General features: G+C 47.7%; 1 protein-coding gene across 3 annotated transcripts in view; it reads left to right on the top strand.

Moving 5' to 3' along the window:
• The first annotated feature begins 9,488 nt into the window (after window positions 1–9,488).
• The window catches only part of NCOA7 (nuclear receptor coactivator 7), a 144,799-nt gene continuing 127,099 nt past the window's right edge, over window positions 9,489–27,188 (top strand). For 2 of the 3 annotated variants that reach the window (XM_039529711.1, XM_039529708.1), the window contains exon 1: window positions 9,545–9,824. The gene's annotated coding sequence lies outside the window, so the exon portion shown is untranslated. Of the gene's footprint in view, window positions 9,508–9,544; window positions 9,825–27,188 lie in introns of those variants that run through there. The other variant, XM_039529709.1, reaches the window with a different exon arrangement.

Below are 27,188 nucleotides of genomic sequence, written 5' to 3'. Positions count from 1 at the left end.
ATCTGAAGCATCAACTTTAAATCATTTTTAAAAACTTTTATGGACAGATTCATTGGTATATTGTGCTGCTCCAAAGTGAGGTACAGCAGTCAGAGCATGTGGACCAACTAAACTGAGTTAACAGCTGCTTTGTTTTGAGGGAGCAGCATAAAGTAGCATGAGTTCACACTGCATTTTGCTTCACCTTATGTTTATCTCCACATGTGCCTACTCATCCTATGTTTCCTTTCCCCTCTGCCTACCTCTTAAGTAGTTTTGGTGTGGTAGGGTTTTTTTTGTTTGTTTGTTTTTAAAGATTTTTAAGATGATGATCACTGCCATAATTTTTATAATTGAAAATTTGCCATGAAGAATTGCCCCCTTTCATAATAGCCACAACCTGCCATTTTTTTCCTCAGTGGGACTGAAGCAACAGCTGCCAGCAGGGGAACACGATTGTTCCCCTGGACTGTAAAGAGGGGAAGACATTCAGTTCCATTGAGAACATTGTAGGAGAATGAGAACACTTTCTCAAAATGGCCACCAGCTGTGGCTTCAGTCCCATTGTTCTCAATGGGAAATGGCAGCCATTGTGAAAGAGGGCAGTTTGTGGAATTCTGAGGTAGACCATTGTGTCCTTCACAGCTTCTGCTGAGGAAGAGACTTATATGAAGAATAACAGGAAAAAAGACCACTGATTTTAAGTTCAGGTGTAGCCTGTGCATAAGATTTTAGTGAGTTTTAACTATATGGGAAGCTTGAAGAGTCTGTGATGTTCTCTTACTGAAATTAAGAGGGTGGGGAGCCTAATGCTAGGTGCTAAACTCCTTAAAGAACCCATTTAAGTTAACTTGAATTCCTAAATTAACAGATATACTTAGAATATCAGGGTTAGAAGAGACCTCAGGAGATGATCTAGTCCAACCTGCTGCTCAAAGCAGGACCAATCGCCAGACAGATTTTTACTCCAGTTCCCTAAATGGCCCCCTCAAGGATTGAATTTACAACTTAGGTTTTAGAAAGCCAGTGCTCAAACCACTGAGCTATACACTGGAGAGAAAAACTGGGTGAGGTGATATCTTTTATTGGACCAACTTGTGTTGGTGAAAGAAACAAGCTTTTGAGTTATACAGTGCTCTTCTTCAGGTCTGGGAAAGGTACTCAGAGTTGTCACAGCTAAATACAAAATGGAGTGATTGTTTGTGAAAAGTATTTGTCCACAGGTGATGGTGTTTTTGTCTTTTATCATTTTCCTTTGTAAGTTCATTTATTTGGCTGTGGCACTGAGGACCTTTCCCAGACCTGATAAAGAACTCTGTGTAGCTTGAAAGCTTGTTTCTTTCACCAAAAGAAGTTGTCCATTACCTCACTCACCTTGTTTCTCTAGTATCCTGGGACTGACATGGATACAACAACACAGCAAAGAACAGTGGTACTTAAACATTCTCAGAAAAGCTATTCTGTGCTCAGAGAGTAAGTGCTTTAATTTGGGGAAGGATATATTGTCTTTTTCATATCTAAAAGGTATGAAATCTGTGTGTTTACATGCAAGAGTGGGCTCACCCTTTATTATAGAATTGCTACTGCTGCCGCCATAATACAAGGAGAGCAAATTCCTGAAGCCCTGCTTAGATTTTCATATGATCTCATCCTAAACATTGATGATACAATTAGCTTTACTTCAAAGATGCATAATTCATATGCAGTAAAGCTTTGTAGCCAACTAATGTGTACATTGCAGAGGGACCCTACAACACAAACCCACACCAGGTGTGCATGCAGGTAATTATTTTGTCCTTGTGAGTAGACAGAATATGGAAATGAAATATAAGTCTGGTCCTGCTCCTAGTAATATTGGTGGAGTTTTGCCTCTGAGGTCAGTGGAAGCAGAAGTGGGACTGTAGAGAAAATGAATCCTGTATATTTCCATATCCAGTCTTTTGGTAGAAACTGACCGGATCATACAGGCCAACAGTGGGGAACTATACATCAAAAAATGGAAACCTAGTGCACATGTTTAGTGTTGTGAATTCTTATACTATGTGGTGGCTTTCTTAGGCCAGGAATACACTAGAAACTTTTGTCAGCATAGCATTTTCAGGTAGAGTTATGATTTTATTTATTTTTGCAACATTTCTGTGCCAGCAAAAGCTGTAGTCTAGCATAATTATATTGGCAAAAGCGTTCTCTTGCAGATATAAATTGTGTCTACCCTAGGAGGGCTTGCTGATATAGCTATGCCAGCAAACTTTTTCTAATATCAATTAGGCCTTAGAGGCCTTTCTACTGAAGTTAAGGGACTACGTGATCATCTTACCCCCTTCCCTCCCTTTTTTTTAAATGAAAGCTAAGTTTCTTGCCCTCATAGTTGTGGAGGATAACTTAAAAATGTGAATTGGGTAAAACGGCATATAAAATGGTCCAAGCAACTTACAAATGAAATGTAATGATGTTTGGGGGCCTGACTCATGATTGGCAATATTGAATGTTTGGCATCACAGTACCAGCCTTGTCTGTTTTTTAAAGAATCAATAGCTTGCTTCATCCCAAAGCTAGCAAGCTTTCACATTTGAAAAGCTTGAGCAAGAATGATTAATTGATGTACAGTTAACTTGCTCTAATTGATTGCTTGTATGTTTACAAAGATCTTGATGTGTGTGTTTAGGGAAACTTTTTAAAAGTAAAAATGTTAAATTCTCTCACTGGCATGTTTCACAATAAGCAAACAGAGTATTTTTCAAAAGAAGTGATATTCAAAAAATATAAATAAACTTTAATTACTTATAGTGAGGATTTTAGTTTTGCGATGTGAATTGTGAAAAATACTCTTTTAAACATGTAGTAAAAGATGAGTGGAAGGGAGGAAAAAGTACTTTCCTGACTAAGAATGGAACCCGGTCAGTGGTGGTGAAAGCAATGAATCCTAACTACTAGACCACCAGGGAAAAATTTATAATGTTGTTACACACTTGGTTGTAAACTTTTGTTTACATATGTAGGTTTCCTTTTCTTCTGGGACTAACTCATGTGACTCCTCTTTATTCTTTCACTTCCCCCTTCCCTATCTAAGATAGCTTCACTATGTGTTGTTCTGTCAGTGTTTCGGTTTCTCTCAGCTCCTACTGGCACAGAAGCAGCCAGTTGGGCTCAGTGTCTCTTCAGCACCAACTAGCAATCAAGAACACCCAAGACAGATGTACAATTTTCCTGAGCCGGGGGGGATGTTGGTGGAGGGGGAGGAATAAAGTCTGAAAGAGACTTCCATCCATTAATTTTAAAAAGGAAATGTCCGTGAGCAATCAAAATTAATAAAGCCCAGCTTTTCATCAAAGGCACTGTAGCCAAAATGTTCAGAGTTAGGTACACAAATTCACATATGGGCACCTAATAAGTGGCTTTATTTTCACATGGCTGTGTACCCACGTTTGACTAATGTGATTGTTATAAGTTAATATATGGGTTAAGTTATTACTCTAATTTGATTGTGGTTCTTAAAAAGCCTAAGCAAAGTAAAGAATTATTTTGATGTTCTTAGATAAGATACGTTAGGTAGAAGATGACTTTCTGTAGAATTCTGGTGTGCTCTCTATATAGTGCTTTCTAAGTACCCACTTCAATACTAACATATCTTGATTTGTACAGGGGCTCTGCGTGGCATCTCTACAGTTGCCCTTTCATTCTAAGCCTCTTTTATCAGATAACAGGAGAAGAGACTTCATTATCAGGCCCTTATAACTCTCTGAAAATTACCATTACAGCTGAAGTGTGTTATACTTTTTTTTAGCATAAAGGTGATTTTAAAAACAAGCAAACATCAAAATACATTGTCCAGAGCTTTGTAGCAAGCTTCCACCCTCTGCCCCCAATGTTGTGTTTATGAGCTGTGAGTTGGCTGACAGTACCTTCCTGTAGTTTAATTTCCTTTATATTTTTATTACATGCTGTTAAACTTCAACTGAGCTAGAGGGTGCTATCTGACAGTTTGAAAATCATGTTCATGTACAATGTATGGCTACTATTTACAGCTGATTAGAAAATTGTTAGCCTTTTTTCAAAAGAAAATTGGGGAAGGGGAGGAAGGAAGTCTCAACTAAATTTTTCTTGTGAAGAATTTAATATTTTTTCCTATTTTTCTTTCTCCCTCACTCTGTTAGACGTGAGAAGCCCTTTTCTGTACCTCAAAGTCCCAGATTGCCCTTTTAAGTTATCTAGTGTGCAAATGTATATGATTCTAGTTTTTACTAAATGCTTGAGCCCATGTCCATTAAAATCAATAGAAAGAGTCCTGTTGACTTCAATGGGCATTGGATTAGGTTTTAATGACTAATAGTAATTCAGATAATACTATTAATAAGGCTAAGATTTAGTCATGGATATTTTTGGTAAAAGTCATGGACAGCTCACGGGCAATAAATAAAAATTCATGGCTCATGACCCATCCATGACTTTTACTATACAGACACATGACTAAATCTCTGCTTCTGGGGTGGGGTCCTGCTCCAGGGCCCCTGCTCCAGTGCCGGGGGTTGACTGTCCCCCCTCTCCCCGCCAGTGGCCACTGGTCTCCGGGTACCGCTTTCCAGATGGCCTCCAGGGCTGCTGCTCTGGCCATGTAGGGACCGCTACTGCTGGGGTGGTCCCTGGGACTAATGCTTGGATGGCTGCTGCTTGGGTGCTCCCCAGGGCCAGCTGCCTGGGGCTGTTCCTGCAGAAGGCAGTGTGGCTGGCCCCAGGGACTGCCTCAAGCAGCGGCCAGTGCAGCTGGCTCCAGGGCAGCCCCTAGGACCACAGCTCGGGCCCTCCCCGGGACCAGCTGCACTGGCTGCTGCTCAGGCAATCCCCAGACCCAGCTGCCCAGAATTCATGACTTCCACATCCTCCGTGACAGAATCGCAGCCTTAACTATTAATAGTTAAAACTTCCAACTAACACAAAATATAACCTGTGGCTTTAACTCTGTGCAAAGTATGCATTTCCAGTAATATTCCCCCAAACATCAGGGCCTAAAGAGAAATTTAAATCCAAAATTTGACTCTAGCATCCCAGTTATGCTGTTTGTTTATTTTGCATGTATCTAAAGCAGTAATTTAAATTTTTGTCCTGACTTGGTACAAATCTCCCCAGATATCCCAGCAAGGCCACAATCCACAGAATAATGTTGTCAGTGGCTGAAAAATAGTTATATATATTTTTTCAAACTAGTGTAACCACTAACGGAACCGAATTGTCTAACTCTAAAAGAAGCAATTCACAGGAATTGGGGGATTTTTATGGGTAAAAAGTTGTCCACTGTTAATAGCCATTTGCTACAGAAGATGAGCTAATCAAAGATACACCCGTGACCTGGTCGTGTGCAAACGAATGCCACAGACTCTATAATCATGATAAGGGAAGAGTTCAGACTTATCTTCTATCCTGTGTGGTAGGGGGAAAAAAGACAAAAATAAAATTGATATCTAAGGCCTTGGCTACACTGGCGCTTTACAGCGCTGCAACTTTCTCATTCAGGGGTGTAAAAAAAAACACCCCCCCTGAGCGCAGCAAGTTACAGCGCTGTAAAGCGCCAGTGTAAACAGTGCCCGAGCGCGGCTCCCAGCGCGGTAAGCTAATCCCCTCGGGGAGGTGGAGTACCTGCAGCGCTTTGGAGTTTCGAGTGTAGCCAAGCCCTTAGTTCTTAGGTAACCTCATCACTACAGTATCTGAGTAGCTGCTAATGTGAGCTACTATCTCTAACTGTAGAAGCCCAGTATATGGTTAAGTGGAGTCTTAGACCTTGCTCTTACAAGGAGTTTTGTGGGGGTATGGGGTATATCCTCTTGGATCATCGTGGAGGAGTGGGACCATAATCTTCAGGATGCTTCGATTAAGGTTTTATGCAGCTCCCTATCATCACTGTAGTTTCTGAGCACCTTCTAGGTAAAATCTATTAGTAATAAGAGTGTGGATATATATGTTCACAACAAACTAAACCACAAAAAGGTGGGCAGCTACATCTTGCGAGCCTCTGCATTTTCTTTAAAGTCAGCTTCAGATACAGTAAATTACAGTGATATAGCCTGAGAGTGACAAATGCATGGATCATGGTGACCAAGCATTAGATGCACAGTAGTGCACCTAAATTATTTAAAATTGTAGCTCTGAAAGAATCAGAGAGGTAGCTGTGTTAGTCTGTATCCACAAAAACAACGAGGAGTCCGTTGGCACCTTAAAGACTGTATTTATTTGGACATAAGCTTTCGTGGGTAAAGGAACCTACTTCTTCAGATGCATGGAGTGAAAATTACAGAAACAAGCTCAAATATTGAGATGAATAGGGGCAGATTGCATCTCTGGAGTTTTGTTTCAGCCTGTTTGTCACCAGACAAATGAAGGAAAAACAGCATTGGTTTACTGTTAGTTCAGATTAAATTTTTCTCAGAATGGCAGGGCTATCCATTTACTTGTTTATAAACTTTCATTAAAAGAAAAACATTCTCCAGAATCAAAACCTCTCATTCAGACCAGATAAATGTCTGATTTGTGAGAGGGTGTCACGTATGAAGCTAGGTGTCTGAATAGTGTTGTCCAGTGTGTATGTGTGAGAGGGCAGTTTTATTCTATTATGAGGGGACTATGAAGAGTTAATGGGAGAGGTGTTGTATAATCCAGTTTCATCACCTGCTTTTCTAGGTGTGAGGTGGGAAGAGGGAGCATAGGGAAGTGACCATTGTTGGCACAAGCCTCTCCATTAGGGGAGCAGAAACAGCAGCAGCCTGGTGCTGGAATGGAGGCAATGTAAGAAATGGGAAGAGATGCCGGGGAAGCTATTGAATATCTGAGGTGTGCCTTCTGATGTGCATAGAGAAGGGTTAGATGCTCCCATATGCTTTCCAATCCCTCCATTGGTTGGTCTCCTTATATGCTGCATCATCAGGATGCATTCATATAACCAGTCTGGTTCTTGACCTTGTGTGTGTGGAGAATCTGTACACATAGATAGAGAACCATATTCATGGTAACACAAACTAGCTTATTTCCGTAGATTTTACGAAACTTCCTTTCCACCTTCTAGCCCGAGGATTAAGTTTACAAGTCATGCTTATTTAATTTACTTTATCATATTTGAACTCCAGGGATAGCTCAGTGGTTTGAGCATTGGCTTGCTAAATCTAGGGTTGTGAGTTCAATCCTTGAGGGGGCCATTTGGGGAACATTTGGGGAACTGGGGTAAAAATCTGGGGGTTGGTCCTGCATTGAGCAGGGGGTTGGACTAGATGACCTCCTGAGGTCCCTTCTAACCCTGATTCTATGATCAGGTCCTTGGCCAAGAGGAAGGGGTGAAGTTTCCTTGGAGCTGAAAGAAAGTGTTGCTAGTCACTGCCTTTACCTAGTCAGCCAAATGTAGGGATGAATTAAATAGGCTTTGCACCATTTTGAGTGGGAGATGTACATCTTCAATGGAAACAAAGAGAAGAGGGAAAGAAAAAATGTCCCAGTTTGTTCTCCACAGTGTTTCCCTTTCATTGTGAATTATGTTTATTAGGGTAGTGTCTGGGGACCATCCAAGAATGCGGCTTAAGTAGGCTAGGCCCATATGGAAGTCGTGATAATATTTCTTATCTTAAAAGAGCTGCCGTGCTATGGCACTTTATTCTTTATCTGGCATTTCGTTATGAGAGTCTCATTTTACAAGTGTAGGGAATATTGTGTGTTTATCATGGGTGGCGTGGGAACTGCTGGCTGGGGGAGGCTAGCTCCCAGCCGTGCCTCTTCCGCCTGAGGCCCCAACCCTTCCACACCCCCTGCCAGAGCCATTCCCCATGGCAGCCGCAAGCATCTGCGTCAGGCTAGAGCCTCCAGCCCCGGAGCGCCCACAGCCTCCCTCACAGCCCTAGAGCAGGCGGTGTGGCTGCAGCCTCCCTGACCATAGAGCACTAGGTAGATGGTGCAGCTGCAGCCCCCCTCAGCACCTGGCGGGAGGTTGGGCAGCATAGCCCCCACAGCCCCCGAGCCACAGAGTGTCGGGAGGGTGGGTGGCATGGCCTCAGTCTTCCTAGACCCAGAATGCCAAGAGAGTGGGTGGTGCAGCCTGAGCTGGAGCCACCCCCCAGGGAGACTGGAGCTGCACCTAGTGGAAGCTGGTATGGGGACCTGGGGGTGGAGTGTGTGCAGGGCCACATCTGGCTGTTTGGGGAGGCACAGCCTCCCCCAGCCTATGATACCATACACCCATGGTGTTTCTATATATAACTGCTTAACCTCAGGCTTTTAGTCTGCAGATCATGATTTTGTAGGATTGCTAAAGCCTTCAGCCCCGCCTCTGAAGCCTCAGGACTTTCATAGAATATCAGGGTTGGAAGGGACCTCAGGAGGTCATTTATTCCAACCCCCTGCTCAAAGCAGGACCAATCCCCAACTAAATCATCCCAGCCAGGGCTTTGTCAAGCCTGACCTTAAAAATTTCTAAGGAAGGAGATTCCACCCCCCCCCCAGGTAACCCATTCCAGTGCTTCACCACCCTCCTAGTGAAATAGTGTTTCCTAATATCCAACCTAAACCTCCCCTACTGCAACTTGAGACCATTACTCCTCCTTCTTTCATCTGCTACCACTGAGAACAGTCTAGATCCATCCTCTTTGGAACCCCCTTTCAGGTAGTTGAAAGCAGCTATCAAATCCCCCCTCATTCTTCTCTTCTGCAGACTAACTGTGAATGTGAAACAGACTAAGAGAGGAATAGAGTAGGGGTGAACATTACCCTGTCTAAAGGAGGAATATCTGCAAAGACTACAAATCATGTGTGCTCAAGACCTGCTGTTTCCCAAAGTCACATAATGCAGGGAAATATATCTATTTTCCTGATTTTGAAACAAAACACTTTTTTGTCTTAAGAAGAAAGGTGGAGGCCAGGAGTGTAGGGAGGCCTGGAATATGAGTAGCTCAGGTTTTTCATTTTCCCACTGAAATTAACGTTATCAATTTTCAATGCATTTTAAAATTTGGGCCCTGATTCTATAATGGGGCTCCTCATGGGTGCAAGGGGTCAACTGTTTGGATCAAATTGAAAAAGTATATGTACCTTTTTTTGGGAGGGGGGGATCCAAGAGAACTAAGCGAACACCAACTTGCTCAGATTAAGGTGCTGACCCTGCCATGGACTCTATGGGGTAGTGGGGTGGGGGTGTCAACCCTTTACGTTACAACATGTGAGACTGTTTCTCCTCCTCGCCCTCCCCCTCCCCCCAAAAACCTCAGACAAGTCAAATTGCCTAGAAAATGAGCAACCTGGGGGCCGGCTCCCTGGTGTGGTCAAGGGGACAAACCATAGGGCAGCAGAAAGATGGCGGGGGGGATTTTGGCCCCCGCGGTGGGGCCGAAAGCTGCGGGTGACATTTGAAGGGGCTAATACTGCCCCCGTCCCTCGGGGGAGAGGAGACCCGATGCGCGGAGCGGGGCTGGAGGAGGGGCCCGGCAGGGCGGAGCTGCGGGCCGTGCTGGCGGCGCAGGCAGAGCCGGGGGAGCGGGGCGCGCTGGCGGCGAGGGCCGCTGGGTGAGTGCGGCGCAGGCCAGGCGGGGCGGGGCGGGCTGGGGCTGTGCCTGGCGACCATGCTGCTGGCGGAGGCCGGGAGCTGCGCGCTCTCTGCAGCGGGCTGAGCTGCCTGCAGCGGCCGGGTCTCTCCGGGGACCTCTCCTCGGCGGCCGTGGATGTTCCCGGGCTGCCGCATCCGCCCCTCTGCAGCGACCCCCACCCCCTCCTCCTGAAGCCGCCCGGGGAGCATGGGGGCCCCGCTGAGCATCCCTGAGAGGATCCGACCCCGCCGCAACCGCAAGTGCCCGGCCCGCGGCTGAAGGAACCGGTGCAGCTGGGTGGGTATCAGCGGGCGGCAGATGCCCCTCTCGGGCTGGGGTAGGGGTGACCCAGCAGCAGCCTGAGGAGGGGAAGGGGGCTCCATCGGGGGCTCACATTTTGCAGCCCTCATAACAAACAATTAATCTGCCTTTTCACAGGCACAGCACAACAACACAGCCGGCAAGGGCGGGAGGAGGCGGGCAGATGGGGAAGTGCATTAGTTTGGCTGGCTTCAGAAACGCTGGGTCCCTTGGCTTATCTGTGACAGCAAAACCAGAGGGGGAACATCGGGCGTGAGGAAGCTGCTTAGAGAAGGGGCTGCGGGCATAGGCGGCAGGTTTGTATAATTTTTGGTGGGGCCCAAAATGGTGGTGCCCCCCTGCTCCCGCCCTGTACGCCGATATAAAATGAAGCTACAACGCGTCAGTGCCACGAGATTACAAGGGTCAATTAAAAGTGGAAAGTCAGAAGCAGCACTTGCCTACTTAAATATACAGTATTATATTTTGTTGCACCTGTTGTGATGAAGTGGGAATGTTCTTAATATTTTCTCTGAATACTGTGTGGGTGCCTCAGTTTCCCCTGCAAGATGCCAACTGAAGGTGTTGGGGACAAAGAGATCAGGTGGCCTCCTTGTCCGGAAGAGACACAGAGGCCAGAGGAGGGAGTGTCAGTTTGGAGCTGGCTGGGGAAATGGGGAGAGACCCAGAGCTTGGTTCTGGGCTCCCCACCCTGCAAGATGGACCTGACCGAGGGGTTCTGTTTTCTGTACCAACAAGCTCTGTTTAAACTGTATTCCCGTCATCTAATAAACCGTCTGTTTTACTGTCTGGCTGAGAGTCACATCTGACTGCGGAGTTGGGGTGCAGGGACCTCTGGCTGCCCCAGGACCCCGCCTGGGTGGACTCACTGCGGAAAGTGCATGGTGTGGAAGGGCATGCTGAATGCTATGAGGTCAGACCCAGGAAGGTGTAAGCTTCTTGCCCTGGAGACAGTCTGCTCAGAGAGGAGGCTCCCCCAGAGTCCTGACTGGCTTTGAAGGAGTGGTTCCAGAGCATCCCAGCATCCCCTTCCACCCCATGCACTTCCCAGAAGTCCGCACAGGCACTAACACTCCCTCCTCTGGCCTTTGTCAAGAAGGCTAACAGCATTTTGGGCTGTATAAGTAGGGGCATTGCCAGCAGATCGAGGGACATGATCATTCTCCTCTATTCAACATTGGTGAGGCCTCATCTAGAGTACTACGTGCAGTTTTGGGCCCCACATTGCAAGAAGGATGTGGAAAAATTGGAAAGTCCAGTGGAGGGCAACAAAAATGATTAGGGGGCTGGAGCACATGACTTCTGAGGAGAGGTTGAGGGAACTGGGAGGGTTTAGTCTGCAGAAGAGAAGAATGAGGGAGGATTTGATAGCTGCTTTCAACTACCTGATAGGGGTTACAAAGAGGATGGATCTAGACTGTTCTCAGTGGTAGCAGAGGACAGAACAAGGAGTAATGGTCTCAAGTTGCAGTGGGGGAGGTTTAGGTTGGCTATTAAGGAAAAACTTTTTCACTAGGAGGGTGGTGAAGCACTGGAATGGGTTACCTAGGGAGGTGGTGGAATCTCCTTCCTTAGAGGTTTTTAAGGCCCGGCTTGACAAAGCCCTGTCTGGGATGATTTAGTTGGGAATTGGTCCTGCTTTGAGCATGAGGTTGGACTAGATGACCTCCTGAGGCCCCTTCCAACCCTGATATTCTATGATACTCTAAACTGACCACCAAATTTAAGTTGCGTGTTTTTCCCATCAGGTGAGGACTCTGGGGCAGGGCTGGGGATAAGGAACTTGGGGTGCAGACAGGCTGCCCCAGGGCTAGGGCCAAAGAGGACTCCCCTCCACCCTCCCTGGCAGCAGCAAGCTCCAGGGGAGGGACCTCTCCTCTCCCCCCAAGTTCACTGCACATGCTCCTAGGGTCCCTCTCAGGTCCAGAAAGCCCACTCGCCTCCCCTATGGTGGGTACCGACGGGGGAGGTTGCCATCACGTGTGGCCTCCCCTGCTGCCACCCCTCACCACTGCCTCACTGGGGATGGAGCTGCCCCTTGCCCAGCATGGTGCAGGAGTGGGGACTGCAGGGTGGTAGCTGGGGAGGGGCACAGTATCACAAAATTCACCCAAGCCCCAGCTGCACAGGTCTAGGAAGCTCCCCTCCCCAGTGGTGTAGCCAGGTTCTAACATCAGGGGGAGCGAACACGTAAAAAAAGGTGCCAGCCAACATATCCAATTACTAATCAGGTAGTGCTATAACAAGAGATTATGCTATTACCATTATCCAGTCAGCTTGCACGCTACTATTTTGAATTAGTGATAATTCAGAGAGAGAGAAAGAAGAAAGCTGAATTTAGAGAACAATTATTAACCAGATTCCTGGTTATCCACCAGCCACTTTGCTCCAGCCCATGGCACAAAGCACCATAAATGCAGTAGAATCTGGCCAAGAGACTATTCACCTCAAATTGGCATCTGCTACACTCCCCCCGCCCCCAGTTCCCACTATTCAGGATGTACTGAGTGAAAAGGTGGCATTGTGGAAGCATTTAGCAGGCAACTGAGATCTCCTACAGAGCACTGTGCAGCCCCTGAGATCATTGCTGATTTCTAAGCACTGGGTCTGCAGCTAGGCAGCAGTGAGATGAGGAGACACAACTGGCACCTTAAAGTACCTTTACCCCCCCATTCCTTCACAAGCTGCACTAAGCCCCCTTTCACAGCCCTGGGAGCAGCACAGGGAGGGGGGTAAGTGGGGGGGCAATAACCCAAAGTCGCTCCTTTGCCTCCTGGTCCTGCTGCTCCCTCTGTCCCCTCTGCTGAAGAGAGACCACGAGAAAAAAACATCCCCCCCCCTCCTTTTCCTTCCTTCTCCACCGGCACCAGCTGGGCTTCAGAGCCCCCTTCCCTGCCGCACGGCCACCTTGCTCTGCACGGGGCTGCCTGGGACCAAGGGGGCTGCTGCTCCTCAGTCCCCCGCCGCACTGCGGGGGCTGCGCTGCCACCCCTCCCCCTCCCGGCAGAGCCCACCCTGGCTCCGGGAGCGGGCAGCTGCGAGCGGGCGGGCGCCTCCTCCTCCTTTCCCCGGGAGCCCGCAACCAGCCCACGCTGCCTGCAGCCCCCAGCCCGGGCTGGGGCTGCAGGAGGGCGGTGCAGAGCCCAGAGCCAGCTGGCGGCCACACGCTAAACCCGGTCCGGACTCCAAGTCCAGAGCCCAGTGCTGGCTGCCTGGAAAGGTGCTGATTTTGGAAAATGTGCTCAGAGGGGAGCAGCTGCTTCCCCCCTTCCACCCCACTATACTACTGGGTGGGCGGGGATGCTCCGGGACTAGGGCTGGTGGTAGTGGCAGGGGCCAGTGCCTGCTCCATGCAGGGCCAGGGGAGAAATCCAGCTCCAGATATTGGTGGAGCACAGCCCTCAGCCTTGAATATTCCTGGGGCTGGGGCTCCTCGAGCCCATATAACTTGGCTCCTATGGCTGCGGGACTGAAAGGTGCAGATTGTGTGTTGTAGATGTACAGCTAGCCTGTGTTTGGGGAAGGAGGGCTTCAGTTCGCTTGAATTCTTCATTGGACTGGTTATGTTTTGGTAACACCCACAGTGAGGTAGCTGCTTTCAATCTCTGTAGTCCTGCTTCAAAGATTTTACAATCCAAGTCTATTTATTTCTCTGCAATCAAAATCCTGTTGCTAATAGTGTAATTATTTCTTCTCCCACCTTTAACAGGTTCTGAAATATATTTCCAGTTAGGATTATGGAATTTTTACATATACCTCCAGGAAGTAGGTTTCATTTTTTATAATTTGAGGAGGAGGAAGAGGAGGTGATGGGGGTAATTTGAGGGAAGGGCCTTAAATGATATTTTGGGAGCATGAAATCTGTCGTAGCTATTGGGTGATGTGGGGTGGGTATTCACTGCAGTGATGCACCGAAGCATTCAGCAATAGGCAACGATCATATTCCAGTGTGTTTGACATAACTTTATACCGGATAGCCTTTGTTATTCAGGGAAATTGGTGAGCTAGGAACTTGGTTTAAAAAATAATTAGAAATAAGGAACAAATGCTGATTTTAATTTTCTTGTGTCAGTCTGGATTTGGGGCAATTGTAAGATTCCCAGCATGTGAATTATTGGAAAATGGGGTTGGTTGTGATAGTTCTATTTAAAACAAATAGATGTATTTTAATTATCAAACAACATTAGTCACAAACATATTAAAGATTTGACCAAGAGAATAGAGGCTACTTAGAGTTAACATTACAAATCTGGACTCAGACTTGTGCCATTGTATTTTTTTTTAAACAGTTTTAAGTGTGGATGGATTGTTATCCTGGATTTATAGTCCCGACATCTGATTTTCCTGTCTGTTGATGGTTTGCTAATCCGACTCATGATATCAGAACATATTTTATGGTTTAATTTTCTTTTCTAAACAGAGAGAGAAGACAATAGCTAATAAGCAATAGTGGGTGTATGAGAGTGGATACATTGGGCCCAGATCTTTCAATTTCATTTGAGCAACTGGACCCCTACACCTGTTCACATCCTTACTGATTTCAGTATGATTCTTTGAGTGGATACAGGGATTCACCTGCATCAATCTGCCGGCAGTATTAAGGCTACAGATTTTTAACAGCTCTCTTCTTGACATTAGTCTTGTTAGAGTAAATACTCAGTAATGTAATTTTATCACGTGTTATTTACTTAATGGTCTGTAAATACTGCACTTCCATGAGGTCATGGTACATGCTTGTCTTAATACATCATTATGGACTTTTAAATGGGTGATGTTTATGCAGTAATCGATTATGATTTGTTGGAAGCTGCTAGAACGACTTTGAGTGCCTGTATTTGGATAATATTTTGCATGCATATTGAAGAAGTCTTTCCAGTCTATTGCTTACACAAATATTTACATATTTTAAAAAATGAATACTGGTATTATATGTACAAAATATAACATTAGAAAAAAAGTTACTGCAGCTTGCAAAAGGAAACACCAAGAAATATATATACTGCATCTGAAAAACTGAATAAGCAGCCACGCAGATCTTAAGTTGAAAGCAAGCCAAAGTTTAAATGTTTCCATTTTCCAGTCCTCTTTCTCTCTCAAATCCTCTTACCTGGAAGATTTCCATAAATGAACTAAATAGACAATGGACTCAACCTTGCAAGTTTTATACCTGTGAGTAACTTTGCTCTTGTAAGTAGTCCCATTGACTGCAACAGGAGCAATCCCATGAACTAAATTACTCCCAGGCATAAAACTTTGCAGGATTGAGTCCATTGTCTATTTAGTTCATTTATGATTCAGTATTGTGAATTTTGCAAAAGGATCTTGCAGGAAATTCTGTTCTTTATTAAAGAACATGGAGGCTCTATATTCAGTGCCTTCCTTTTCTTCATTGTGTAGCACAGCATCAGACAAGGAACATTTCCAGAAAACACGTTGTATATACATGCCTCACTGTCCCTCTCTCGCCTCAATGGGCTCTTCCCTTGTGATGTCCCTGTTCCTATGAGTTGCAGCACTTCATTTGATGCCGCTAGGATTCTGATTCGTCATCTCTAATGTTGAAGTGATAAATCATCCCTTGAACTTGAAGTGAATCAATAAGAATGCTTCTGTTTGTTATACTCCGTGTTTAAGATTTGGAGAATACAAGCAGAATTACTTAGGGAGTGACGGTATACAATATTTCACCTCCATATCTTTTAAGTCCTGATTTTCCTACAGTGTGGTGCCAGCAAGCATCACAATATTAAGGCAAGGGGTTGAGCTTCTATATTCAGTGCTGATATAGAGCTGCATTCATTTGGATAATAGAGTAGATGATAACATTGTTAAAGCAGGACCTCTTCTGTGACCTAATTGTCCAACTTGATACATCTCCTTTAGATGGATGACCAAAGCGGGTCCAATGGGTATCTCATACATGGAAGTATCTATATTGCTTGCAACGTGATCTGTCTGATCCTATTAATTGCTGATCCTGGCAGAAGAGGTTTTTACAAAAGGATAATTGTGATCTAAATAGAGGACAGGAGAGCCCAGTTTCCCTTTTTACTCTCGTAGGCATTGAAGGAAGGTTGGAACACAACTGATAAGAGAAAATTTTACCACTCCCTTTATCTTAGAGAGGAGGAACCTATGCCAGACAAAGCAGCATAGCCAAGGTTTGCTTACTGGTAATTAAGGGGAAGAGTTTTTATTCTTCCAATTCTGGAATAATTATACTTGTTTCACTGGGTTAGTAGAGCTGACGTGAGGCAAATTTGACTATTGCTTGGGCCCAAGACTTGTATTAATAACTGGGTAGTTTCCACCAGGCATCATGCTGAGGGTAAGAATAACAGTCTGCTATTAGGTTAGTCACTTCTGAAATATACTGGACCTGAACCAAGATTTGGCACAGCAGACAATATAGATCCAAAGCCTCCAGCAATGTTGGACATTTTCTAGGATTTTGGACCACCCTGATGAAATTTATATACTATACATTGGTTGCATTGCCCTTTTTTAGAAGGACCCAGAATCTGTCTCAGTTGTTTGCAAAAATCATGATGGCAAACACTCCAGTCATTATACTTCAGTGAGTTTATGTACCAGTTTGACTCTTTAAGGGACCATTGTCCCCTTTTTGATATTTTTCAGCTTTTGCTCCCTAACCTGACAGACTGGCATCTGATTCTACTGTCCCACTGGGGAAGACAGACAGATTACATTGCTGTTCCATATCTTCATGTGGTTTAGACACCATAGGACTTCCTTATTCACTTTCCACTAAAGATGATGTCATATGAACTACCACTGTGAGGCAGGTTAGCTTTCAGTTTTCAGAGGGCCCAGTTACGAATCCAGACTTGGAAGGTTTGACTGAATGGTAGAGATAGTAACCCCTGAACTTGAGCCTAGTTTTTGAGGAATTTTTTGAAGTCTGAGGAGTCTCTTTATCTTCTTCCTTATTTTCCCTAGTTTGTTCGCGGGGAGATTTATCAGGGCCATGGTAAAGTCCACCTTGAATCTGATGGAAGCTGTTCTCAGTGTGGGTTCCAGCATGTATATTTTTCCTATTAATCACAAATGCTTCTGTGTCCATGAGGAAAACACACCAAATATCCTCTGTTCCTGTGCTGGCTGCTGATTGGAATGCCATTCAGGGGTAAGCTGCTGAAACCGAGCCAGGCTGCCACTGGACAGTGTCACCTATCAACTGAATTTGCTCCATCTTGAAGGTAGTAATTCACCATATACTCATCAGGTGTTTTCTCCCCATGTAAGTATATACTAACCATGCTTAAGTCACCTCTTTACTTCTCTGAGGGTGCAATTAATCCCATCATCCAGATCATTAATAAAGATGTTGAACAAAACGGGCCTCAGGACCGACCTCTGGGGCACTCTGCTTGATACCGGCTGCCAACTAGACATCAAGCCGTTGATCACTACCCGCTGAGCCTGACAATCTAGCCAGCTTTCTATCCACCTAATAGTCCATTCATCCAATCCATACTTTTTTAACTTGCTGGCAAGAATACTGTGGGAGACCGTATCAAAAGCTTTGCTAAAGTCAAGATCTATCACAACCACTGCTTTCTCCATATCCACAGAGCCAGTTATCTCATCATAGAAGGCAATCAGGTTGGTCAGGCATGACTTGCCCTTGGTGAATCCATGCTGACTGTTCCTGATCACCTTCCTCTCCTCCAGATGCTTCAAAATGGATTCTTTGAGTACCTCCTGCATGATTTTGCCGGGGACTGAAGTGATGCTGACCAGTCTGTAGTTCCCCAGGTTCTCTTTCTTCCCTTTTTTAACAATAGGCACTATATTTGCCTTTTTCCAATTGTCTGGGACCTCCCCCGATCACCATGAATTTTCAAAGATAATGGCCAGTGGCTCTGCAATCACATCAGCCAACTCCTTCAGCACTCTTGGATGCATTACATCTGGACCCATGGACTTGTGCATGTCCAGCTTTTCTAAATAGTCCTTAACCTGTTCTTTCATCACTGAGGGCTGCTCACTTCCTCCACATACTGTGCTGCCCAGTGCAGCAGGCTGGGAGCTGACCTTGTCTGTGAAGACCAAGGGAAAAAAATCATTTAGTACTTCAGCTTTTTCCACATCATCTGTCACTAGGTTGCCTCCCCCATTCAGTAAGGTTCCCACACTTTCCCTGACCACCTTCTTGTTACCCTTAACATCCCTTGCTAGCTTCCACTCCAATTGTGCCTTTGCCTTCCTGATTACACCCTTGCATGCTCGAGCAATATTTTTATACTCTTCCCTAGTCATCTGTCCAAATTTCCACTTCTTGTAAGCTTCCTTTCTGAGTTTAAGCTCACTGAAGATTTTACTGTTAAGCCAAGCTGGTTGCCTGCCATATTTGCTATTCTTTCTGCACTTCGGGATGATTTGTTCCTGCGCCCTCAATAAGGCTTTTTAAAAATACAGACAGCTCTCCTGGACTCCTTTCTCCCATCATATTAGCTTCCCAGGGTATCCTGCCAATCAATTCCCTAAGGGAGTCAAAGTCTTCTTTTCTGAAGTTCAAAGTCCATATTTTGCTACTCTCCTTTCTTTATTTTGTCAGGATCCTGAAGTCAACCATCTCATGGTCACTGCTGCCTAGGTTGCCACCCACTTCTACTTCCCCTACTAATTCCTCCCTGTTTGTAAGCAGCAGGTCAAGAGGAGCACGGCCCCTAGTCAGTTCCTCCAGCACTTATACCAGGAAGTTGTCCCCAACACTCTCCAAAAACTTCCTGGATTGTCTGTGCATTGCTGTATTGCTCTTCCAGCAGATGTCAGGGTGATTGAAGTCCCCCATTAGAACCAGGGACTGTGATCTGGAAACTTCAGTTAGTTGTCATTACCCTTTTGGCCACAGCCTCACACTGGGAAGACATGTTCAGCTGGTTATCTACCAGGATCCCTAAGTCTTTTTTCAGATTAATTAATTTTCAGGCTATAATCCCTCTTTCTGTAGATTCCCCAAATTATGGCTTGTTTCTGGATCTTCCCCTGTACACAGTCAGTTATATGATTCTGATGGAGTAGTATCAGTTCTCTGGGAGGAGAGAAGAGAGGGAAATAGTTTCATTCAGAACCCTTTACCATCTCAATTGCCCAGGGATCCCCTATGGTCCTTCCTCAGATATAGGCAAAGAACCAGCTCCTGCACCTAGAAGATGAGGACTAAGGCCAGATTTACGCTACAGAGTTAGGTCGATGTAAGGCAGGTGTAAGTGTCTACACTGCAGCATTGCGCCCGCTGCTGTAAGTCCCCCACTATACTGACCAAGTAACTCCACCTCCATGAGCAGCGTAGAGCTTAGGTCGATGTAGTTAGGGCGATGCAGTGTGTGTATGTAGTCACTGCATTACTTACATCGCCTATCAGCTCCGCATGGAGGTCACAGCTGTGAGCCCTGCTGCTGGTTGCTGTCTGGGCTGTCAGTGCCCGGCAGTGAGGTTCCAGCACCTGACAGCAGGGCTCACACTTCCAGGGCCATACCTAGCTATTCTGGGGCCTTACGCAGCCCCCTCACAGGGCGGGGCTGGCTTGGGGGGCAGGGGAAACTGCCCCAGCACACACTAGTGGCACGGCTGGGGCCAGGTTGCTGCACTTGCCGCCGGTGAGTGCATGCCTGGCCCTGCTTCAGTCCTCAAATTTCCTGTTGCCCTACACAGCTGCGTACTTTGTGTATGGGTAGGGACGGCCCTGCACTTAAGTTGGAGCAAACTCTCCTGGAGAGGACGTGCACCACTGGCAGAAGGAGGGTAGTGTGGACATGAAAAACTGCAGTAATTACTGCGGTGGCTGTATGTTGACCAAACATAAACCGACTTAATTGTCTAGTGTAGGCAAAGCCTAAATGGAGAAGAGAGGATACTGTTTAGGCTGTCTCACAAAAATACATAATAAGAGTGAATACTTAGTGGAATTCCAGCCTGATGTGGATTAATTGCACAGGCATCTGCTTATCTCCAGAAAATGTCAACCAGCACCTGACTCATTTTCAAACTAAATTTAATGTTTCCTAGCAATGACATTTTCCATTTCTGCAGTCACTCTCACTTCTTTACTTTCTGTCCCACACACCATCTGTCTCATTTTCTGTTTTTCTTATATTCCAAACCAGCATAATAATGGAAAAGACTAAAACCATTAATATTTATGAGACTAGTGCTGTCACCTAAGTTTCAAGGGGAACCGGTGTGGCTTGCTGCCGTACCAGCTGGTTCTGCGATCTCAAGCTAAATGGGGTCAGGCTGGGCCATTACTTGGACGGGACACATGCCAGGAACAGCTAAGAAGAGTTGATGATTCAGCAGTATGTGAGTACTGTGGTGATGGGCACTATGAAAAAACATCAGGTAAATAAAATAGTAAGTGGCATTTGTTTCATGTAGTAAGAAATCATCTCTTGGGTAAGGAATGCCCCAACCTGGTGGTAAATTGAGAGATAAAACAGTGCTGTTTTTTTAACCATCTGTGCTTATTTCAGATTCCCTGGGACTTCTAATAAAGTTGAATTTGATGGGGTGTACAGGTGTTTTGGTGTTCCCTAGCAAGGATCCTATAGCCCTGCCACTCCCCACCCAGGCAGTGCCCCGATGAAGAGGCAAGCCAGATAGTGGCCTATGTTTTATTGATTGTCTCCCAGCAAAGGTTCAGTTATGCCTCAAGTAGGCATGCCCAGCAAGGAGCTAATTAAGTTCAGCTGAGCCCAGTTGGTCTCAAAACATTAAGGTGAATTATAAAGGATTTAAAATAAATTTGGGCTTTTTTTTTTTTACTCCTTTGTGATATATAAAGAATACCTGATGGCTCTTCCCCTTCTCATCCCCCCATCTTTCTTTTTTACCTTCGAAATAAATGTCAAGAATGTTTGTCTGGTTTCGTTGGAGGAGCTTGGGGAAGTCTTAGGGATGTTTACTGTGAGTTGTAACACATTAAATGAAGGGATGAGGGCGCTGAATCTTAAAAAAGGCTTTCTTTAGCGAAACCATTAGTCATGTAAGTTAAACAGGTGTTAATTAAAACAGGAGTGGGCAAACATTTTGGCCCGAGGGCTACATCTGTGAATAGAAATTGTATGGTGGGCCATGAATGCTCACAAAATTGGGGTTGGGGTGTGTGGGGGGGTGAGGGCTCTGGTTGGGGCTGCAGGCTCCAGGGTAGGGCCAGAAATGATGAATTCAGGATGCACGAGGGGGCTCCGGGCTCGGGCGGGGGAGTGGGGTCCGGGGTGGTGGTGTGAGGGCTCTGGCTGGGGGTGCGGGCTCTGTGGTGAGGCTGGGAATGAGGAGTTTGGGGTATAGGAGGGTGCTCTGGGCTGGGACAGAGGGGTTTAGAGGGTGGAAGGGGGATCAGGGTGGGGGTTGGGGTGCGGGAATGGGTGCAGGCTCTGGAGTGGGGCTGGGGATGAGGAGTTTGGGGTGCAGGAGGGTGCTCCAGGCTGGGATTGAGGGGTTCAGAGGGCGGGAGGGGGATCAGGGCTGGGGCAGGGAGTTGGGGCATGGGAAGAGGCTCAGGGGTGCAGGCTCGGGGCAGCACTTACTACAAGCGACTCCTGGAAACAGTGGCATGTCCCTTCTCTGTTGGCGTGCCGGAGGGGGCCAGTGGAGTGTGTAGGAGCTGAAAGGAGGGCTATGCCGTGGCTTCTAGGAGCTGCATGGAGTGGCCCCTGGCTCCCCGGCTGGAGCGGAGCCATGCATCTGCCTCCGCGTGGAGCAGCCCCCAGCTGGAGCACCGGAGTAGGGCAAGCCCCAGACCCCTCTCCCCAGAGGGAGATCGAGGGCCAGCTTAAAACGGTTGGAAGGCCAGATCCAGCCCGCGGGCTGTACTTTGCCCACCCCTGAATTAAAACCTTTTCTTTTTCATTTTTAAAAGGTCTGGCTAAAACTCCTTCTCTGTCAGTTGTTTAGTTTTCACTCTTTCTCCTGGATTTACCATTTTACTGGTTCTCCATTCACCTTTCTGAAAAAATACAGACCGGCTTTGTCTCACAAAGAAGCAAAAAAGGGCAAAAGCCATTTTCCCTCTTGTGTACATCATCTTTTAAAGGGAGTCTGGGTTACTCCAGTGGAGGAGAGGAGACTAGCAGGGAGCTTTGAGGAGACATAAGAATCTGAGGCCTTGGCTACACTGGCGCTTTACAGCGCTGCAACTTTCTCCCTCGGGGGTGTGAAAAAACACCCCCCTGAGCCCAGCAAGTTACAGCGCTGTAAAGCGCCAGTGTAAACAGTGCCCCAGCGCTGGGAGCGCGGCACCCAGCGCTGTAAGCTAATCCCCTCGGGGAGGTGGAGTACCTGCAGTGCTGGGAGAGCTCTTTCCCAGCGCTGGCGCCGCGACCACACTCGCACTTCAAAGCGCTGCCGCGGGAGTGCTCCCGCGGCAGCGCTTTGGCATTTCGAGTGTAGCTAAGCCCTGAATTAGGGTAACCAGACAGCAAATGTGAAAAATTGGGACAGGGGATGGGGAGTAATAGAAGCCTATATAAGAAAAAGACCCAAAAATCAGGACCATCCCTATAAAATCAGGACCTCTGGTCACCCTCATCTGAATAGAATACCTGTTGGTTGTTTGGTAATGTTGTTTTGAGTTTTATTGAGTGTTGAGCTGCATGGAAGAAACACAGACAGGGACTTTTGGTTTATATACTTTTTTTTTTTTTAATATGGGTTGTTTTGGTTAAACCAGAACTTCTGAGATAAAACTGAAATCCCAGAGAACATTTCTTGTGTTTACACAAACTCTGAACTGTCTCTCTAGCTGAATCTCCCTTGAACTGCCTTGCTCTAGCTATTCAGATTACCTGTCTCTCATAGTCTTGCACTAGAAGTGGAATTGCAGACACTCTCTACACAAGCGAAGAAAAATGGAAAGTCTCACAAAGTATTTGGCCCAACAGCATTAGACCCTAATAGGAGCCCCAAAATAGTTTCAGCAAGGTCATTTGGCCATCTAGCAGAAGTAGGAGCAACAGTTCCAGGAATTTCTACTTCACTGGGTCATCAACCCAACCCAGCTGATGTTCTGACTGCCAGTCCCAGCCCCACCCTGTCCAGCTAGGGTATTATGATGATCCAGATGCTTACCCAGTCTTTTCTGTGCAGGTAGCTACTGTGGGTGAAGGGTATGGTGAGTTCCTCAAGTGGTACCCATTCTGACTGGCAAAACTCAAGCTGCCAACCAAGCCATCCAACTGGACGATGAATTTGCTAACGATTGAGAGTCTGAACCTGGCAGTACGTTTCTGACTAGGGACAAGTGAGAGCTACTGATGTTAATTCCAGTGAGAACCATTTCCCCTACTCCCCAGGGTTCTGACAATGAGTTATTGCCCAGCACTTGAAGGAATAGGCCACTTGGTGGCACTGGCCAGAGAACTGCCTAGTAAAAGACCTTTTAGACCAGGGGTCTCAAACTCAAATGACCACAAGGGCCACATGAGTAGTAGTACATTGGCCCGAGGGCCGCATTACTGACACCCGCCCTGCTGCCCTTGGCCCCCACCCCACCCCTTCCCTGAGGCCCCGGCTCTTCCCACCCCTTCCCTGCCCCCATTCCAACCCCTTCCCTGAAATCCCCACCCCACCTCCACCCCCTCCCTGCCCCCAGGGGGTGCAGGAGGGGTGTGGGGTGTGGCAGGGGCTGAGGGCAGAGAGTTGAGGTGTGGGGTGCAGGAGGGATGAGGGTGTGGCCGGGGGTCAGGGCAGGGGATCGGGGTGCGACAGGGGGCTCAGGGCAGTGAGTTGGGGTGAGGGGTGTGGCAGGGGTCAGGGCAGGGGATCGGAGTGCAGGGGGGTCAGGGCAGTGGGTTGGGGTGCGGCAGGTGGCTCAGGGAAGAGGGTTGGGGTACAGGAGAGGTGCGGAGTGCAGCAGGGGGCTCAGGGCAGGGGTGCAGGGTATGGCAGGAGGTTGGGGGGCAGCAAGGGGGCTCAGGGCAGTGGGTTGGGGTGCAGGAGGGGTGTGGCAGGGGGTCAGGGTGCGGCAAGGTGCTCAGGGCAGGGGGTTCGACTGCAGGAGGTTCTCGGGGGGCGGGCTGTGGCCTGGCACACACCGGGGGCAGGGCAGGCTCCCTGCCTCCCTGCTCTGCCCCCTCGCTGCTCCGCTCCAGGAAGCGGCTGGAACGTGGGGGAGCAAGGGCACAGGGGTGTGTGTTGCTGTTGCTTCAGGCACCGCCCCCAGCATCTCCCATTGGCCGGGAACAGGGAACGTTCTTTCCGCTTCCTAGGTAAACGCTGGGGGAGGGCGGCGGGGGGGCCCACGAGGACCTCGGGGGCCGCAGAAAATAACCTCGTGGGCCACATGCAGCCTGCGGGCTGCGTGTTTGAGACTCCTGTTTTAGACTCTTCTTTTGTTCTGGAAGAACTTGCTGGCACATATCCAGATATGTTTTATCAATTTTGGGGTAAATACACCTCTGACCCCATCTGTGGTCTGCTCAAGGGATGCCCCCTAAGGTCTCAGGCCTCTAACTGTCACGTCCCTCTGGACAGGGACCTATGCTCATTTCCAGGGCCAGCTTTAGGCCAACTCAACCAATTCCTCTGAATCGGGCCCCGCGCCTAAGAGGGCCCCACGCCCAAGCCCCGCTGGTGCACTGTACCGGGGTGGCCTGGCTTCCCCAGGGGGCAATTTAAAGGGCCTGGGGCTCCCAGCAGGGACTGGAGCCTCAGGCCCTTTAAATTGCCACCAGAGCCCCACTGCTGGAGCTCTGGGGTAGGGCTGCAGGGCTCTGGGGGCTATTTAAAAAATCTGGGGCTCCCGTTGCTTCTACCGCCCCGGCCCTTTAAATAGCTGCTGGTAGAAGCAGCTGCTGCTGCTACCCCTGTGGGGGAGGGAGGAGGAGGGGGGGACTTACCCTACAGGGTGGGCTGTACCCCCTGTACCTGCACCCCCTGCCCACAGCCAGGCCCTGCTCCCTCTGCCCGCACGGTCCTGCCCGCACCAGCCCCGCACACCCTGCCCTGTCTCCAGCCAACCGCTGCCGCACCCCCCTGCCTGAAGCCAGCCAGTCCCACACTCCTCTGTCTCCAGCCCTGCCAACCCATGCTGCACCCCCACTGCGGCCCTGCCTGAAGCCAGCCATCCCACCCCACCCCACATCCCCGTCTCCAGCCAGCCCCACACCCCTTGCCCTGCCTGCAGCCAGACCCTACCTCCAGTCAGCCCCTGCCCTGCTTCCAGCCAGCCCCATGTCCACTGGTGCCCTGCAGTTCCCAGGGCAGTAACACCTGCTTCAATGAGGGGGGCAGGGAGCAGCTGGGACCCACACATGTACACACCCTAGGGTGACCAGACAGCAAGTGTGAAAAATTGGAACAGGGGGTGGGGGGTAATAGGATCCTATATAAGAAAAAGACCCAAAAATCGGGACTGTCCCTATAAAATCGGGACATCTGGTCACCCTAGCACACCCCCAGGGAGTGGTGGGGACCCACACTTGTGAAATGGAGCTCATTTCTAGTTCAGGGCCATCTTTTTTAAAAAGAACTTTAGTTAGGGTTAACATACATCTGTATTTTCCCGGACATATCCAGCTTTTTGGTTCTTAAATCGCCATCCTGGAGGAATTTTTAAAAATACGGACGTATGGTAACCCTATTGGTACAAAAAATACATACTGGGGCACATCCCTTAAATCAGAACTTTTTATAGGGAAGAAATGAAAGGCTTTTTTTTTTTACTTTTTTTTTTTTAGTCATCCCTGCCGGGGCCCCACCGAAAATGTTCGAATTGGGCCCCACACTTCCTAAAGCCAACCCTGCCCATTTCCCTCCAGACAAGGGTTTTAGTCTGCAGCCCCCTGCAACTTACTGTGATTATCTCACTAGGTGTGACTTAGCTCTGCACCTGCGGTTTCACTCTTTATTTCTGTCATAAAGAAAGACAATGGTTTACCAGAGACCAGACAGCCATACACAGAGCACAGTGTTTTTGTCCTAAAACATTATAGATGAAATGTATAATAAAACAATAAAAGATCTAAGCACCTACTTAAGCTTACCAATCAGCTGCAAACTAGGAAATCACCCTATGAATACTGACAAGACTGTTTCTGTAGAGCACTGAGGGGCAGAGACACTCTGTATCCACTCACTGGGCAGACCTTTTGAGGGACAGAGGCATTTTCATTAAAAATTAGATCCCAGTTCCTGTGAAGCCAGACAGCTCTGCAATAATAGTCCAGACTTTGTGTGTGGGAACATGAGATATTAAGTGTAGGCCCATGTTTGCGTTTTATTGTTTTGTATTGTAACCATTTGTTTCCATCACTCTTGTTTGAGTTGAATCTGTTTTTTCTTAAATAAATCTTCTTTTGTTCTATTACAAGTGCTGTGTGGTATACAGGAGTGAGAGTTTAAGGTTAATCTAGTAAACTTGGGTACAGGAACAGTGGATCTGGGATTTCTGTGAGCAGACAGTGTCAGGGGCTGGATATCCAGGGGAACACTTCAAAGAGACTCAGGTGCACCTATTGTTAACCTGCAAGGTGAAACAGGGCTGGCATTACCCAGAGAAGTGCTTGAGTGGCTGATAGGTCCCTAACACCACTAGCCTAACACCCAGCCATCATGGGGAAGGTTACCTCTTGGAGAGGCAGGGGATAACAAAGTGACTCTCAGGCCAGAGTGCCTGTAACACGGCCGACTCACTGGTACAGCGCCTCCTGCTGGTTATCCAGGAATTAGCTTGATTCCAGCACTTGGCGCAACCCCTGCTGGCTGGTGTCTCCCTTGTCTCAGGCCCCCATGTCCCTCCCAGACCCCAGTGCCCTTTACCTTGGGGTTCTGCCCCCCAGCAGTATCCCCACACTCTGGGTCTCCCCTCGTCCCTATGCCCTTCTTGCCTCAGTGGCTACTGCCAGTCATCATCTATCCCCTTTCTCTGGGGCAGACTGCAGTCTGTAATGGCTACTCATCACTGGCAAGGGAGTTGGACCAGCTGCCTATCCCCCAAGAGCCTGCACCTCTGTAGCCCCAGCCTCACCCTGGGGAGTTGCTAGGCTGGAGCTCCCCAGCTCCTCTTGCCTGTCTCCAGCACTGCTCTGTGCCAGGTATCCTGTACTGCCAGACAGCTAAGTCCTTCCCACTCCCACCTGGAGTGAGACTGATGCAATGCCTCCCTTAGCCCTTATATCAGGGCGAGCTGTGGCCTGATTGGGTGTGGTCACAGCTGTGGCTGCCTCCCCAATCAGCCTACTTGAGCTGCCTTTAACCTTTTCTCCTAGGAGCAGGGTAACTGCCCCGCTACAGTGCCCCAAGAACTTCCCGGAACCCAATAGCTACAGTGCCCCAAGAACCATCACTTCTCCACTTGAATTTTTTTGAGTTAGT

The sequence above is a fragment of the Mauremys reevesii genome, linkage group 3, assembly GCF_016161935.1.
Source record: "Mauremys reevesii isolate NIE-2019 linkage group 3, ASM1616193v1, whole genome shotgun sequence".
In the NCBI taxonomy this organism is placed as follows: domain Eukaryota; kingdom Metazoa; phylum Chordata; order Testudines; family Geoemydidae; genus Mauremys; species Mauremys reevesii.
The sequence above is the reverse complement of the archived record's forward strand: the minus strand, read 5'-3'. Positions and strand labels throughout refer to the sequence as shown.